The sequence below is a fragment of the Anabrus simplex genome, chromosome 6 (genome assembly GCF_040414725.1).
Source record: "Anabrus simplex isolate iqAnaSimp1 chromosome 6, ASM4041472v1, whole genome shotgun sequence".
Taxonomy (NCBI): Eukaryota; Metazoa; Arthropoda; class Insecta; order Orthoptera; family Tettigoniidae; genus Anabrus; species Anabrus simplex.
In genome coordinates, this window is record NC_090270.1 from 192906178 (window position 1) to 192922437 (window position 16260).

Consider the following 16260-nt stretch of genomic DNA (forward strand, 5'->3'; position numbering starts at 1 on the left):
CGATGATCCACATTCCCACCTCACTCCATACGACCTCCAAACCCTGCCTCCCACCCAACTTCCTGCACCCCCTGCAATACTCCCAGTCTTATCTAAAAGAATTCTCCCGAACACGTTATCCCTACTTCATCGCCTCCACCGCCAGTCCCTCCGGACAGTTTCCATCCTCCTGAACGCTCTTCGGTGGATAACCTGGTCCAAAAATTGAAATTCCCTCAATTTCGCCATGTCTCGCCTTCTCAGTTCTGGCGCAAGTTTTCCTCACACCTCGGTCAACAAAGCACCCGTTCATACCGCACCATTCATAATGAAACATCTCCGACGAATACCCAGGTAAACATGTTAATATTCACCTCCCACTTCCGTAATCCGTTCACTCCTTCTCCATACCATTACTCACCTCCGCCCGATGCCACCCTGTTCGAGAATCTACTTTCACCTCCGTCCCTTCAACACTCCTCTACTTACACACACGCACCCCAACCTAAACATCCCGAAAACTCCCTCCATTATTAATAAAGCCATAGTCCGCACACTGAGCAGCGCTCCAGCTCCCGGCCAAGTCCGATACTGCCATATCTGTCAAACCCTTATCGAATTCCTCACGCTCCTAGCATCCCTCTATCCATTCATACACACCTCCGGTTTCCATCCCACCTTATGAAGAGATTCAAAATGCTCCTTTTTCCCAAATCCGGAAAGAACCAATTCAAACTAGACTCCTAACCCCCAATTGGTCTCATCACCATCCTTGCCAACATTCTAGATAAAACACTCAACCCCTGTTTGCACCGCTATCTCAAGTCCCTCAAACAACTACGTCCCCCATAATGCGGTTTCCACCGAGGACTAGTAATCGCCAAATCTTTCACCTCACCCAATATAAAAATAAACAAATCAACATAGCCCGACCGTCCTTATAAATAACCTTTGACTATAACCAGTAATTCACCTTCGTCTGACACCCTGTCCTTATTTTCAAGCTCCACATCTAAACACTCCCAGCCTCCTACGTGCAATTCTACGCGGCTTACCGTAATAACAGTACAACCTGTATATCAGAAAACGGCCACCTATCGCCAACCTTCCCCATGTCCCTGGAAGTATAGCAAGGATTCATCCCCTCTCACCACCGCTCCATTTTCTTTTCGTCACCGACATTCTCCAAATATCACCACCCACCAAATTCCTTCAATTCGCCAATATCACCGCCATCATTTCGCCCACACCCTTCGGTACAGAACATCAATTAGAAAAATGCTAAGTTTCCTGGACACAGTTACCTCCCTTTGCGACCAATGGGAACTCGGCCTCAATACTTCCAAAACAAAATCCACCCTTATCCTGTATCACAAACGGCGCTTTTTCCTTCCTCGCAATTTTTGCAGCCTCAGATTCACCATAATGACAAAACCGTCGCCTCTCAATCTTCCCTCAAATACCTTAGCGTCACCATAGAGCAGCACCTCACATTCCGCCCCCAGTTCAAAAACCCACAAACAAATCAAACATATGATCTCATCAAGTACGTCGGCTTGCCGGTACCAGTTACGTATTTAACAGGAAACTAATTCACCTAACCGCCGAACCCTTCATCCACTAAGCCATTACTTACCGCTCACCCCGCCCTGACAGCTGTGACCCACAGAAAGCCCAACATATTTCATCCTCTCCTGTCAATGGAACGCCGAATATTCCCCGTTGCCCTTCTAATCCCTCTGTTATTCCTTACTAATGAACTACACCACATCATCCCCTCCCCAAACTTGACACCCACGTCTCTCTCCTCTTCTGGATATTCCACCGCAAGGCCTAGATCCAAATAAAACCCGTCCCATACAAGTTGCTACATTCCACCCTACGAACCCCACTACATAAGTTTTCCTCCCAACACTATCAAAACATCCTCACGCACCAGAAACGGCCCACCCCCACAAGACCAGTCCGAAATGGGTAAATTTTATCCCAAATCCCACCCACCTTCAATTATAACTTTCTCATCCAATCGCCTACACCTCCAGGCCTTCCTACAGCAACCCTGCCCACACAGTTCTGCCCGAAAGAAACCATTCTTCGTGATACTCAGCTTGCCATTCTACCCGGATTCCCCATCCACATGGCGGAAAACCCACATGGTATAAGTCGTGGTGGTATAGCAATTGTGGTACGCCCTTCCCTCCTCATACGCGTCCACACCCCGTACGTTCACATATCAATCCTGATTCCATTAATGCCACTATATAATTCCGTTCCCGAATCCTGCACCTCAACACCATTTACACCAGATAAATCACCCCTTCCCGTAGCATCATGGCCTATATTAACACCACATTTCGTCATTTCATAACTTTTGCAGATCTTAATCTACATAGCCGGTCTTATGGCGAGACCCAACGCCTCCACAACTCCCTCAACCACATTGACTCCTAATTCCACTCCCGAGTCCTTCCCGTCCTTCTTCGCAAACACTCTCCGACGCCGTCATTTCTCACAACTCCCTAATCCACCTTCTAAACTTTCCCTTCCTCCCTATCGTCCTCCATATACCCTCACACACGCCACGTCCTCATCACCCTCCCTCGCGTCTGATGCTGAACTTCGCCAAAACCAATTGGACACGTACCGTGAACATATTACCAAGGCACACGGAGAGTCACCTCACCTTCCTTCTGATGCCCAGTCGTAGACAAGATTTCCAACCTCAACTTTACCAACATATCTAATGTCTCGATGATCCACATTCCCGGCTCACTTCATACGCCCTCCAAACCCTGTCTCCCACCCAACTTCCTGCAACCCCTGCAACTCTCCCAGCGTTATCTAAAAGAATTCTCCCGAACATGTTATCCCTACTTCCTTCGCCTCCACCGCCAGTCCCTGCGGACAGTTTCCATCCTCCTGAACGCTCTTCGGTGCATAACCTGGTCCAAAACTTGAAATTCCCTCAATTTCGTCCTTGTCTCGCCTTCTCTGTTCTGGAGCAAGCAATACTCACCCCTCGGTCAACACAGCACCCCATCATACCCCACCATTCATAATGAAATATCTCCGACGAATGTCCAGGTAAACATTTTAATATTCACCTCCCACTTCCGCAATCGGTTAGCTAGTTCTCCATACCAATACTAATTTCCGCCCGATGCCACCCGTTCGAGAATCTACTTTCTCCTCCGTCCCTTCAATACTCCTCTACTTACACACACGCACCCCACGTCCTAAACATCCCGAAAACTACCTCCATTATTACTAACGCCATATTCCGCACACGGAGCACCTCCCCAGCTCCCGACCAAGTCCGGCACTGCCGTATCTGTCAAACCCTTATCGAATTCCTCACGCTCCTGGCATCCCTCTATCCATTCATACACACCTCCGGTTTCCATCCCACCTTCTGAAAAGATTCAAAATGCTCGTTTTTCTCCAATCCGGAAAGGACCATTCCAAACTAGACTCCTAAGGCCCCATTTGTCTCTTCACCACCCTTGCCAACATTCTAGATAAAACACTCATCCCCTGATTGCACCGCTATCTGAAGTACCTCAAACAACTACGTCCACCATAATGCGGATTCCACCGAGGACTACTAATCACCAAATCTTGCACCTCGTCCAATCTATAAATAAACAACTCAACATAGCCCGACCATCCCTATAAATCACCTTCGAATTTAACAAGGAATTCACCTTCGTCTGACACCCTGTCCTTATTTTCAAGCCCCACTTCTAAACTCTCCCAGCCTCCTACGTCCAATTCTACGCGGCTTACCGTAATAACAGTACAACCTGTATATCAGACAACGTCCACCTATCGCCAACCTTCCCCATGTCCCTGGATGTATAGCAAGGATTTATCCCCCCGCCCAACCGCTCCTTTTTCTTTTAGTCACCGAAATTCTCCAGATATCACCACCCATCCAATTCCTTCAATTTGAAAATATCACCACCATCATTTCGCCCACACCCTTCGGTACAGGACATCAATAAAAAATGCGAAGTTTACAGGACACAGTTACCTCCCTTCGCGACCAATGAGAACTCGGCCCCAATAATTCCAAAACAAAATCCATCCTAATCCTGTATCACAAACGGCGCTTTTTCCTTCTTCGCAATCGCTGCAGCCTCTGATTCACCATAATGACAACACCGCCCCCCCTCTATCTGCCCTCAAATACCATGGCGTCACCATAGAGCAGCAACTCACGTTCCGCTCCAGTTTCAAAACCCACAAACAAATCATACATAAGATCTCATCAAGTACGTCGGCTTGCTCGCACAAGTTAATTATTTAACAGGAAGCTACTTCACCTAACCGCCGAAACCTTCATCCACTAAGCCATTACTTACCGCTCACCCCGCCCTGATAGCTGTGACCCACAGCAAGCCCAACATATTTCCTCCTCTCCTGTCGATGGAACGCCGAAAATTCCGCATTGCTCTTCTAATCCCTCTGTTATTCCTTACTAAGGAACCACACCACATCATCCCCTCCCCAAACTTTACACCCACGTCTCTCTCCTCTTCTGGAGATTCCACGGCAAGGCCCTAGATCCCAACAACCCTGTCCCATACCAGTTCCTCCATCTCACCCTACGATCCCCACTATATAAGTTATCGCCACATCACTATCAAAACATCCTCATGAACCAGAGAGAGGCCACCCCCACAAGACCAGTCCGCAATGGGTAAATTTTATCGCAAATTCCACCCACCTTCATTTATAACTTTCTCATCTAATCGCCTACTCCTTCAGACCATCCTACAACTACCCGGCCCACACAGTTCTGCGCGAAAAAACAATTCTTCGTGATACTCAGCTTCCCATCCTACCCGGATTCCCCATCCACATGGCGGACAACCCGCATGGTATAAGTCGTGGTGGTATAGCCATTGTGGTACGCCCTTCCCTCCTCGTACGCGTCCACACCCCGTACGTTCACATATCCTGATTGATTATTGCTACCAAATAATTCCGTTCCCGAGGCTTGCACCTCAACACCACTTACACGAGAAAAATCACCCCTTCCCGTAGCATTAATTTCCTATATTAACACCACATTCCGTCATTTCATAACTTTTGCAGATCTTAATCTACATAGCCGGTCTTCTGGCGAGACCCAACGCCTCCACAACTCCCTCAACCACATTGACTCCTAATTCCACTCCCGAGTTCTTCCCGTCCTTCTTCGCAAACACTCTCCGACGCCGTCATTTCTCACAACTCCCTAATCCACCTTCTAAACTTTCCCTTCCTCCCTATCCTCCTCCAAATACCCTCACACACGCCACGTCCTCATCACCCTCCCCCGCGTCTGATACAGAACTTCGCCAAAACCAATTGGACACGTACCGCGAACATATTACCAAAGCACTCGGACAGTCACCTCCGCTTCCTTCTGATGCCCAGTCGTAGACAAGATTTCCAACATCAACTATACCAACATATCTAATGTGTCGATGATCCACATTCCCACCTCACTCCATACGCCTTCCAAATCCTGTCTCTCACCCAACTTCCTGCACCCCCTGCAACTCTCCTGTCTTATCAAAAAGAACTCTCCCGAACACGTTATCCCAACTTCCTTCGCCTCCATCGCCAGTCCCTGCGGACAGTTTCCAGCCTCCTGAACGCTCTTCGGTGCATAACCTGGTCCAAAACGTGAAAGTCCTTCAATTTCGTCCTTGTCTCGCCTTCTCAGTTCTGGCGCAAGCTATACTCACACCTCGGTCAACACAGTACCCCTTCATACCCCACCATTCATAATGAAAGATTTCTGACGAATATCCAGGTAAACATATTAATATTCACCTCGCATTTCCGCAATCGGTTCGCTCCTTCTCCTTACCAACACTCATTTCCCGATGCTACCCTGTTCGAGAATATACTTTCAACTCCGTCCCTTTAACACTCCTCTACTTACACACACGCACCCCACGTCCTAAACATGTCGAAAACTCCCTCCATTATTATTAACGCCATATTCCGCACACGGAGCACCTCTCCAGCTCCCGACCAAGTCCGACACTGCCGTATCTGTCAAACCCTTATCGAATTTCTCACGCACCTAGCATCCCTCTATCCATTCATACACTCCTCCGATTTCAATCCCACCTTCTGAAAAGATTCAAAATACTCCTTTTTCCCAAATATGGAAAGGGCCAATCCAAACTGGACTCCTAACGCCCCATTTGTGTCATCACCATCATTTTCAACATTCTAGATAAAACACTCATCCCCTGATTGCACCGCTATCTAAAATCCCTCAAACAAATACGTCCCCCATAATGCGGATTCCACCGAGGACTACTAAACACCAAATGTTTCACCTCACCCAATCTATAAATAAACAAGCCAACATAGCCCGACCGTCCTAATAAATCACCTTCGAAGTTAACCAGGTTTCACCCTCGTCTGACACCCTGTCCTTATTTTCAAGCTCCACTTCTAAACACTCCTAGCCTCCTACGTCCATTTCTACGCGGCCTGCCGTAATAACAGTACAACCTGTATATCAGACAACGGCCACCTATCGCCAACCCTCCCCATGTCCGTGGATGTATAGGAAGGATTTATAACCTCTCCCCACCGATCCTTTTCCTTTTCGTCACCGATATCCTCCACATATCACCACCCATCCAATTCCTTCAGTTCGCCAATTTCACCGCCATCATTTCGCCCACACCCTTCGGTACAGAACATCAATTAGAAAAATGCGAAGTTACCTGGATACAGTTACCTCCCTTTGCGACAAATTGGAACTCGGCCGCAATACTTCCAAAACAAAATCCATCCTAATCCTGTATCACAAACGGCGCTTTTTCCTTCCTCGCAATCCCTACTGCCTCAGATTCACCATAATGACAACACCGTCCCCCCTCAATCTTCCCTCAAATACCTTGGCGTCACCATAGAGCAGCGCCTTACATTCGGCCCCCAGTTCGAAAACCCACAAACAAATCATACATATGATCTCATCAAGTACGTCGGCTTGCCGGTACCAGTTAGGTATTTAACAGGAAACTACTTCAACTAACTGAAGAATCCTTCATCCACTAAGCCATTACTTACTGCTCACCCCGCCCTGACAGCTGTGACCCACAGCAAGCACAACATATCTCCTCCTCTCCTGTCGATGGAACACCGAATTTTCCGCTTTGCCCTTCTAATCACTCTGTTATTCCTTACTAAGGAACTACGCCACATAATCCCCTCCACAAACTTACACACACGTCTCCCTCCTCTTCTAGAGGTTCCACGGTAAGACCCTAGATCCCAACAACACCGTCCCATACAGGTTCCCCCTTTAAACCCTACGATCCCCATTATATAAGTTATCCCGACATCACTATCAAAACATCCTCACGAACTAGAGACGGGCCACCCCACAAGACCAGTCCGCAATGGGTAAATTTTATCCCAAATCCCACCCACCTTCATTTATTACATTCTCATCGAATCGCCACCTCCTCCAGGCCCTCCTACAACAAAACTGCCCACACAGTTCTGCGCGAAAAAACATTCTTCGTACTCCTCAGCTTGCCAATCTACCCGGATTCCCCATCCACATGGCGGACAACACGCATGGTATAAGTCGTGGTGGTATAGCCATTGTAGTACGGACTTCTCTCCTCATACGCGTCCACTCCCGTACGTTCACATGTTTATCTGATTCCATTATGCTACCATATAATACCCTTCCTGATTCCTGCACCTCAACACCATTTACACCAGAAAATTCACCCCTTCCCGTAGCATTCACGGTCTACATTAACACCACATTTGGTCATTTCATAATTTTTGCAGATCTTAATCTACATAGCCGGTGTTCTGGCTAGACCCAACGCCTCCACAACTTCCTCAACCACATTGACTCCTAATTCCACTCCCGAGTCCTTCTCGTCCTTGTTCGCAAACACTCCCCGACGCTGTCATTTCTCACAGTTCTATAATCCACCTTCTAAACTTTCCCTTCCTATCTATCTTCCTCCAAATAGAAAGACACACGCCACGCGCTCATCCCCCTCCCCCGCGTCTGATACCGAACTTCGCCAAAACTAATTGGACACGTACCGTGAACATATTAGCAAAGAACTCGGAGAGCCACCTCCCCTTCCTTCTGATGCCCAGTCGTAGACAGGATTTCCAACCTCAACTATACCAACATATCTACTGTCTCGATGATCCACATTCCCACCTCACTCCATACGCCCTCCAAACCCTGTCTCTCACCCAACTTCCTGCACCCCATGCAACACTCCCAGTCTTACCTAAAAGAATCCTCCGAAACACGTTATCCCTACTTCCTTCGCCTCCACCGCCAGTCCCTGCGGACAGTTTCCATCCTCCTGAACGCTCTTCGGTGGATAACCTGGTCCTAAACTTGAAATTACCTCCATGTCGTCCTTGTCTCGCCTTCTCAGTTCTGGCGCAAGCTATCCTCACCCCTCGGTCAACACAGCACCCCTCCATACCCCACCATTCATTATGAAACATCTCCGACGAATATCCACGTTAACATATAGATATTCACCTCCCACTTCCGCAATCGGTTCACTCCTTCTCCATACCATTACACATCTCCGCCCGATGCCACCCTGTTCGAGAATCTACTTTCCCCTTCACCCCTTCAACACTCCTCTACTTACACACACGCACCCCACGGCCTTAACATCCCGAAAACTCCCTCCATTTTTACAAACGCCATAGTCCTCACACGGAGCAGCGCTCCAGCTCCCGACCATGTCCGATACTGCCATATCTGTCAAACCCTTATCGAATTCGTCACGCTCCTAGCATCCCTCTATCCATTCATACACACCTCCGGTTTCCATCCCAACTTCTGAATAGGTTCAAAATGTTCCTTTTTCCCAAATCCGGAAACGACCAATCCAAAATATCCTAACGCACCATTTGTCTCATCACCATCCTTGAAAGTATTCTAGATAAAACACTCATCCCTTGATTGCACCGATATCTGAAGTACCTCAAACAACTACGTCCCCCATAATGCGGATTCCACCGAGGACTACTAATCACCAAATCCTTCACCATACCCAATCTATAAATAAACAACTCAACATAGCCCGACCGTCCCTATAAAACACCTTCGACTTTATCCAGGAATTCACCTTCGTCTGACACCCTGTCCTTAATTTCAAGCTCCACTTCTAAACATTCCCAGCTTCCTACGTCCCATTCTACGCGGCTTACCGTAATAACAGTACAACATGTATATCAGAAAACGGCCACCTATCGCCAAACTTCCCCATGTCCCTGGATGTATAGCAAGGATTTATCTCCTCTCCCCATCGCTCCGTTTTCTTTTCGATACCGACATTCTCCAAATATCACCACCCATCCAATTCCTTCAATTCGCCAATATCACCGCCATCATTTCGCCCAAACCCTTCGGTACAGAACATCAATTAGAAAAAATGCGAAGTTTCCTGGACACAGTTACCTCCCTTTGCGACAGATGGGAACTCGGTCTCAATATTCCAAACCAAAATCCATCCTAATTCTGTATCACAAACGGCGCTTTTTCCTTCCTCGCAATCTTTGCAACCTCAGATTCACCATTAATGACAAAACCGTCCCCCCTCAATCTTCCCTCAAATACCTTGGCGTCATCATAGAGCAGCACCTCACATTCCGCCCCCAGTTCAAAAACTCACAAACAAATCATACATATGAACTCAACAAATACGTCGGCTTGCCGGCACCAGTTACGTAATTAACAGGAAACTACTTCACCTAACCGAAGAACCCTTCATCCACTAAGCCATTACTTACCGCTCACCCCGCCCTGACAGCTGTGACCCACAGCAAGCCCGACATATTTCCTCCTCTCCTGTCGATGGAACGCCGAATATTCCGCATTGCCCTTCTAATCCCTCTGTTATTCCTTACTATGGAACTGCACCACATCATCCCCTCCCCAAACTTGACACCCACGTCTCTCTCCTCTTCTGGATATTCCACGGGAAGGCCCTAGATCCCAAAAACCCAGTCCCATACAAGATCCTCCGTTACACCCTACGATCCCCACTGTATAAGTTATCCCCACATCACTATCAAAACTTCTTCACGAACCAGAGACGGGCCACCCCCACAAGACCAGTCCGCAATGGGTAAATTTTATCCCAAATCCCACCCACCTTCATTTATAACTTTCTCATCTAATCGCCTACTCATCCAGACCCTCCTACAACAACCCTGCCCACACAGTTCTGCGCGAAAAAAACTTTCATCGTGATACTCAGCTTGCCACTCTACCCGGATTCCCCATCCACATGGCGGACAACCCGCATGGTATAAGCCGTGGTGGTATAGCCATTGTGGTACGCCCTTCCCTCCACATACGCGCCCACACCCCGTACATACACATATGTATCCTGATTCCATTAATGCTACCATATATTTCCGTTCCGGTATCCTGTACCTCAACACCATTTACACCAGATAAATCACCCCTTCCCGTAGCATCATGGCCTGTATTAACACCACATTCCGTCATTTCATAATAAGTTTTAGACCTTAATCTACATAGCCGGTCTTCTAGCGATACCCAACACCTCCACAACCCTCTCCACCAAATTGACTCCTAATTCCACTCCCGAGCGCTTCCAGTCCTTCTTCGCAAACACTCCCCGATGCCGTCTTTTCTCATAACTCCCTAATCCACCTTCTAAACATTCCCTTCCTCCCTATCCTGCTCCAAATACCCTCACACACGCCACGTTCTCATTCCCCTCCCCCACGACTGATACAGAACTTCGCCAAAACCAATTAGACACGTACCGTGAATATATTACCAAAGCACTCGGACAGTCACCTCCCCTTCCTTCTGATGCCCAGTCGCAGACAAGATTTCCAACCTCAACTATACCAACATGTCTAATGTGTCGATGATCCACATTCCACCCTCACTCCATACGCCACCGGGCGAGTTGGCCGTGCGTGTAGAGGCGCGCGGCTGTGAGCTTGCATCCGGGAGATAGTAGGTTCGAATCCCACTATCGGCAGCCCTGAAAATGGTTTTCCGTGGTTTCCCATTTTCACACCAGGCAAATGCTGGGGCTGTACCTTAATTAAGGCCACGGCCGCTTCCTTCCAACTCCTAGGCCTTTCCTATCCCATCGTCGCCATAAGACCTATCTGTGTCGGTGCGACGTAAAGCCCCTAGCAAAAAAAAAAACTCCATACGCCCTACATACCCTGTCTCCCACCCAACTTCCGGCACCCCCTGCAATTCTCCCAGTCTGATCTAAAAGAATTCTCCCGAACACGTTATCCCTTCTTCATCGCCTCCACCGCCAGTCCCTGCGGACAGTCTCCATCCTCCTGAACGCTCTTCGGTGGATAACCTGGTCCAAAATTGAAATTCCCTCAATTTCGTCCTTGTCTCGCCTTCTCAGGTATGGCGCAAGCTATCCTCACCCCTCGTTCAACACAGCACCCCGTCATACCCCACCATTCATAATGAAACATCTCCGACGAATATCCAGGTAAACATATTAATATTAACCTCCCACTTTTGCTATCGGATCGCTCCTTCTCCATACCATTACTCATTTCCGCCCGATGCCACCCTGTTCGAGAATATACTTTCCCCTCCGTCCCTTCAACAATTCTCTACTTACACAAACGCACCCCACGTCCCAAACATCCCGAAAACTCCCTCCATTTTTACTAACGCCATACTCCGCACACTGAGCAGCGCTCCAGCTCCCGACCAAGTCCGATACTGCCGTATCTGTCAAACCCTTATCGAATTCCTCACGCTCCTAGCATCCCTCTATCCATTCATACACACCTCCGGTTTCCATCCCACATTCTGAAAAGATTCAAACTTCTCCTTTTTCCCAAATCCGGAAAGGACCAGTTCAAACTAGACTCCTAACGCCCCATTTGTCTCATCACCATCCTTGCCAACATTCTAGATAAAACACTCAACCCCTGATTGCACCGCTATCTTAAGTCCCTCAAACAACTACGTCAACCATAATGCGGATTCCACCGAGGACTACTAATCACCAAATCTTTCACCTCACCCAATCTATAAATAAACAACTCAACATAGCCCGACCGTCCTTATAAATCACCTTCGACTTTAACCAGGAATTCACCTTCGTCTGACAGCCTGTCCTTATTTTCAAGCTCCACTTCTAAACACTCCCAGCCTCCTACGTCCAATTCTACTCGGCTTACCGTAATAACAGTAATACCTGTATATCAGACAACGGCCATCTATCGCCAACCTTCTCCATGTCCGTGGATGTATAGCAAGGATTTATCCCCTCTCCCCCGGCTCCTTTTTCTTTTCGTCACCGACATTCTCCAAATATCACCACCCATCCAATTCCTTCAATTCGCCAATATCACCGCCATCATTTCACCCACTCCCTTCGGTACACAACATCAATAAAAAAACTGTGAAGTTTCCTGGACACAGTTACCTCCCTTTTCGACCAATGGGAACTCGGCCTCAATACTTCCAAAACAAAATCCATCCTAATGCTGTATCACAAACGGCGCTTTTTCCTTCAGCGCAGTCCCTGCAGCCTCAGATTCACCATAATGACAACACCGTCTCCCCTCAATTTTCCTTCAAATACCTTGGCGTCACCATAGAGCAGCAACTCACATTCAGCCCCTACTTCAAAAACCCACAAACAAATCATACGTATGATCTCATCAAGTTCGTCCGCTTGCCGGAACCAGTTAGGTATTTAACAGAAAATTACTTCACCTAAACGCCGAACCCTTCATCCGCTAAGCCATTATTACCGCTCACACCACCCTGACAGCTGTGACCCACAGCAAGCCAACATATTTCCTTCTCTCCTGTCGATGGAACGCCGATTATGCCGCATTGTCCTTCTAATCCCTCTGTTATTCCTTACTAAGGAACTTCACCACATCATCCCCTCCCCAAACTTGACACACACGTCTCCCTCCCCTTCTGGAGATTCCACGGCAAGGCCCTAGATCCCAAAAACCCTGTCCCATACCAGTTCCTCCATTCCACCCTACGATCCCCACTATAGAATTTATCCCCACATGACTATCAAAACATTTTCACGAACCAGGGACGGGCCACCCCCACAAGACCAGTCCGCAATGGGTAAATTTTATCCCAAATTCTACCCACCTTCATTTATAGCTCTCTCATCTAATCGCCTACTCCTCCAGACCCTCCTACAACAACCCTGCCCACAGAGTTCTGCGCGAAAAATAAAACATTCTTCGTGATACTCAGCTTGCCATTCCACCCGGATTCCCCATCCACATGGCGGACAACCCGCATGGTATAATTCGTGGTGGTATAACCATTGTGGTACGCCCTTCCCTCCTCATACGAGTCCACACCCCGTAAGTTTACGTATCTATTCTGATTCCATTAATGCTACCATATAATTCCGTTCCCGAATCCTGCACCTCAACACCATTTACACCAGAAGAATTACCCCTTCCCGTAGCATTCACGGTCTATATTAACACCACATTCCGTCATTTCATAACTTTTGCAGATCTTAATCTACATAGCCGGCCTTCTGGCGAGTCCACTACGCCTCCACAGCACCCTCAACCCCATTGACTCCTAATTCCACTCCCGAGTGCTTCCCGTCCTTCTTCGCAAACACTCCCCGACGCCGTCATTTCTCACAACTCCCTAATCCACCTTCTAAACTTTCCCTTCCTCCCTATCCTCCTCCAAATACCCTCACACACGCCACGTTCTCATTACCCTCCCCCGCGACTGATACAGAAATTCGCCAAAACCAATTGGACACGTACCGTGAACATATTACCAAAGCACTCTGACAGTCACCTTCTGATGCCCAGTCGTAGACAAGATTTCCAACCTCAACTATACCAACATATCTTATGTCCCGATGATCCACATTCCCACCTCACTCCATACGCCCTCCAAACCCTGTCTCCCACCCAACTTCCTGCACCCCCTGCAACTCTCCCAATCTTACCTAAAAGAATTCTCCCAAACACGTTATCCCTACTTCCTTCGCCTCCACTGCCAGTCCCTGCGGACACTTTCCAGCCTCCTTAACGCTTTTCGGTGCATAACCTGGTCCAAAACTTGAAATTCCCTCAATTTCGTCCTTGTCCCGCCTTCTCAGTTCTGGCGCAAGCTATCCTCACCCCTCGGTCAACACAGCACCCCTTCATACCCCACCATTCATAGTGAAACATCTCCGACGAATATCCAGGTAAACATATTAATATTCACCTCCCACTTCCGCAATCGGTTCACTCCTTCTCCATACCATTACTCATATCCGCCCGATGCCACCCTATTCGAGAATCTACTTCCCCCTCCGTCCCTTCAACACTTCTCTACTTACACACACGCACCTCACGTCCTAAACATCCCGAAAACTCCCTCCATTATTACTAACGCCTTACTCGGCACACGGAGCAGCGCTCCAGCTCCCGACCAAGTCCGATACTGCCATATCTGTCAAACCCTTATCGAATTCCTCACGCTCCTAGCATCCCTCTATCCATTCATACACACCTCCGGTTTCCATCCCACCTTATGAAAAGATTCAAAATGCTCCTTTTTCACAAATCCGGAAAGGACCAATCCAAACTTGACTCCTAACGCTCCATTTGTCTTATCACCATCCTTGCCAACATTCTAGATAAAACACTCATTCCCTGATGGCACCGTTATCTGAAGTCCCTCAAACAACTACGTCCCCCATAATGCGGATTCCACCGAGGACTACTAATTACCAAATCTTTCACCTCACCCAATCAAAACACAAAAAAAAATCAACATAGCCCGACCGTCCCTATAAATCACCTTCAACTTTAACCAGGAATTCACCTTCGTCTTACACCCTGTCCTTATTTTCAATCTCCACTTCTAAACACCTCCAGCCTCCTACGTCTAATTCTACGCGACTTACCGTAATAACAGTACAACCTGTATATCAGACAGCGACCACCTATCGCCAACCTTCCCCATGTCCCTGGATGTATAGCAAGGATTTATTCCCTCTCCCCAACGCTCCTTTTTCTTTTCGTCACCGACATTCTCCAAATATCACCACCAATCCAATTCCTTAAATTCGCCAATATCACCGCCATCATTTCGCCCACTCCTTTCGGTACAGAACACCAATAAAAAACTGCGAAGTTTCCTGGACACAGTTACCTCCCTTTGCGACCAATGGGAACTCGGCCTCAATACTTCCAAATCAAAATCCATCCTAATCCTGTATCACACACGGCTCTTTTTCCTTCCTCGCCATCCCTGCAGCCTCAGATTCACCATAATGACAACACCGTCCCCCCTCAATCTTCCCTCAAATACCTTGGCGTCACCATAGAGCAGCACCTCACATTCCGCCCCCCGTTCAAAAACCCACAAACAAATCATACATATGATCTCATCAAGTACGTCGGCTTGCCGGCACCAGTTACGTATTTAACGGGAAACTAATTCACCTAACCGCCGAACCCTTCATCCACTAAGCCATTACTTACCGCTCACCGCGCCCTGACAGCTGTGACCCACAGCAAGCCCAACATATTTTCTCCTGTCCTGTCGATTGAACGCCGAATATTCCGCATTGCCCTTCTAATCCCTATGTTATTCCTTACTACGGAACTACACCACATCATCCCCTCCCCAAACTTGACACCCACGTCTCCGTCCTCTTCGGAGATTCCACGGCAAGGCCCTAGATCCCAACAACCCTGTCCCATACCAGTTCCTCCATTCCACCCTACGATCCCCACTATATAAGTTATCCCCACAATACTATCAAAACACCTTCACGAACCAGAGACGGGCCACCGACACAAGACCACTCCGCAATGGGTAAATTTTATCCCAAATCCCACCCACCTTCATTTAGAACTTTCTCATCTAATCGCCTACTCCTCCAGACCCCCCTACAAAAACCTGCCCACGCAATTCTGCGCGAAAAGAACCATTCTTCGTGATACTCAGCTTGCCATTCTACCCGGATTCCCCATCCACATGGCGGACAACCCGCATGGTATGCGTCGTGGTGGTATAGCCATTTGGTACGCCCTTCCCTCCTCATACGCGTCCGCACCCCGTACCTCCACACATCTATCCTGATTCCATTAATGCTACCATATACTTCCGTTCCCGAATCCTGCACCTCAACACCATTTACACCAGAAAAATCACCCATTCCCGTAGCATTCATGGCCTATATTAACACCACATTCCGTCATTTCGTAATTTTTGCTGATCTTAAC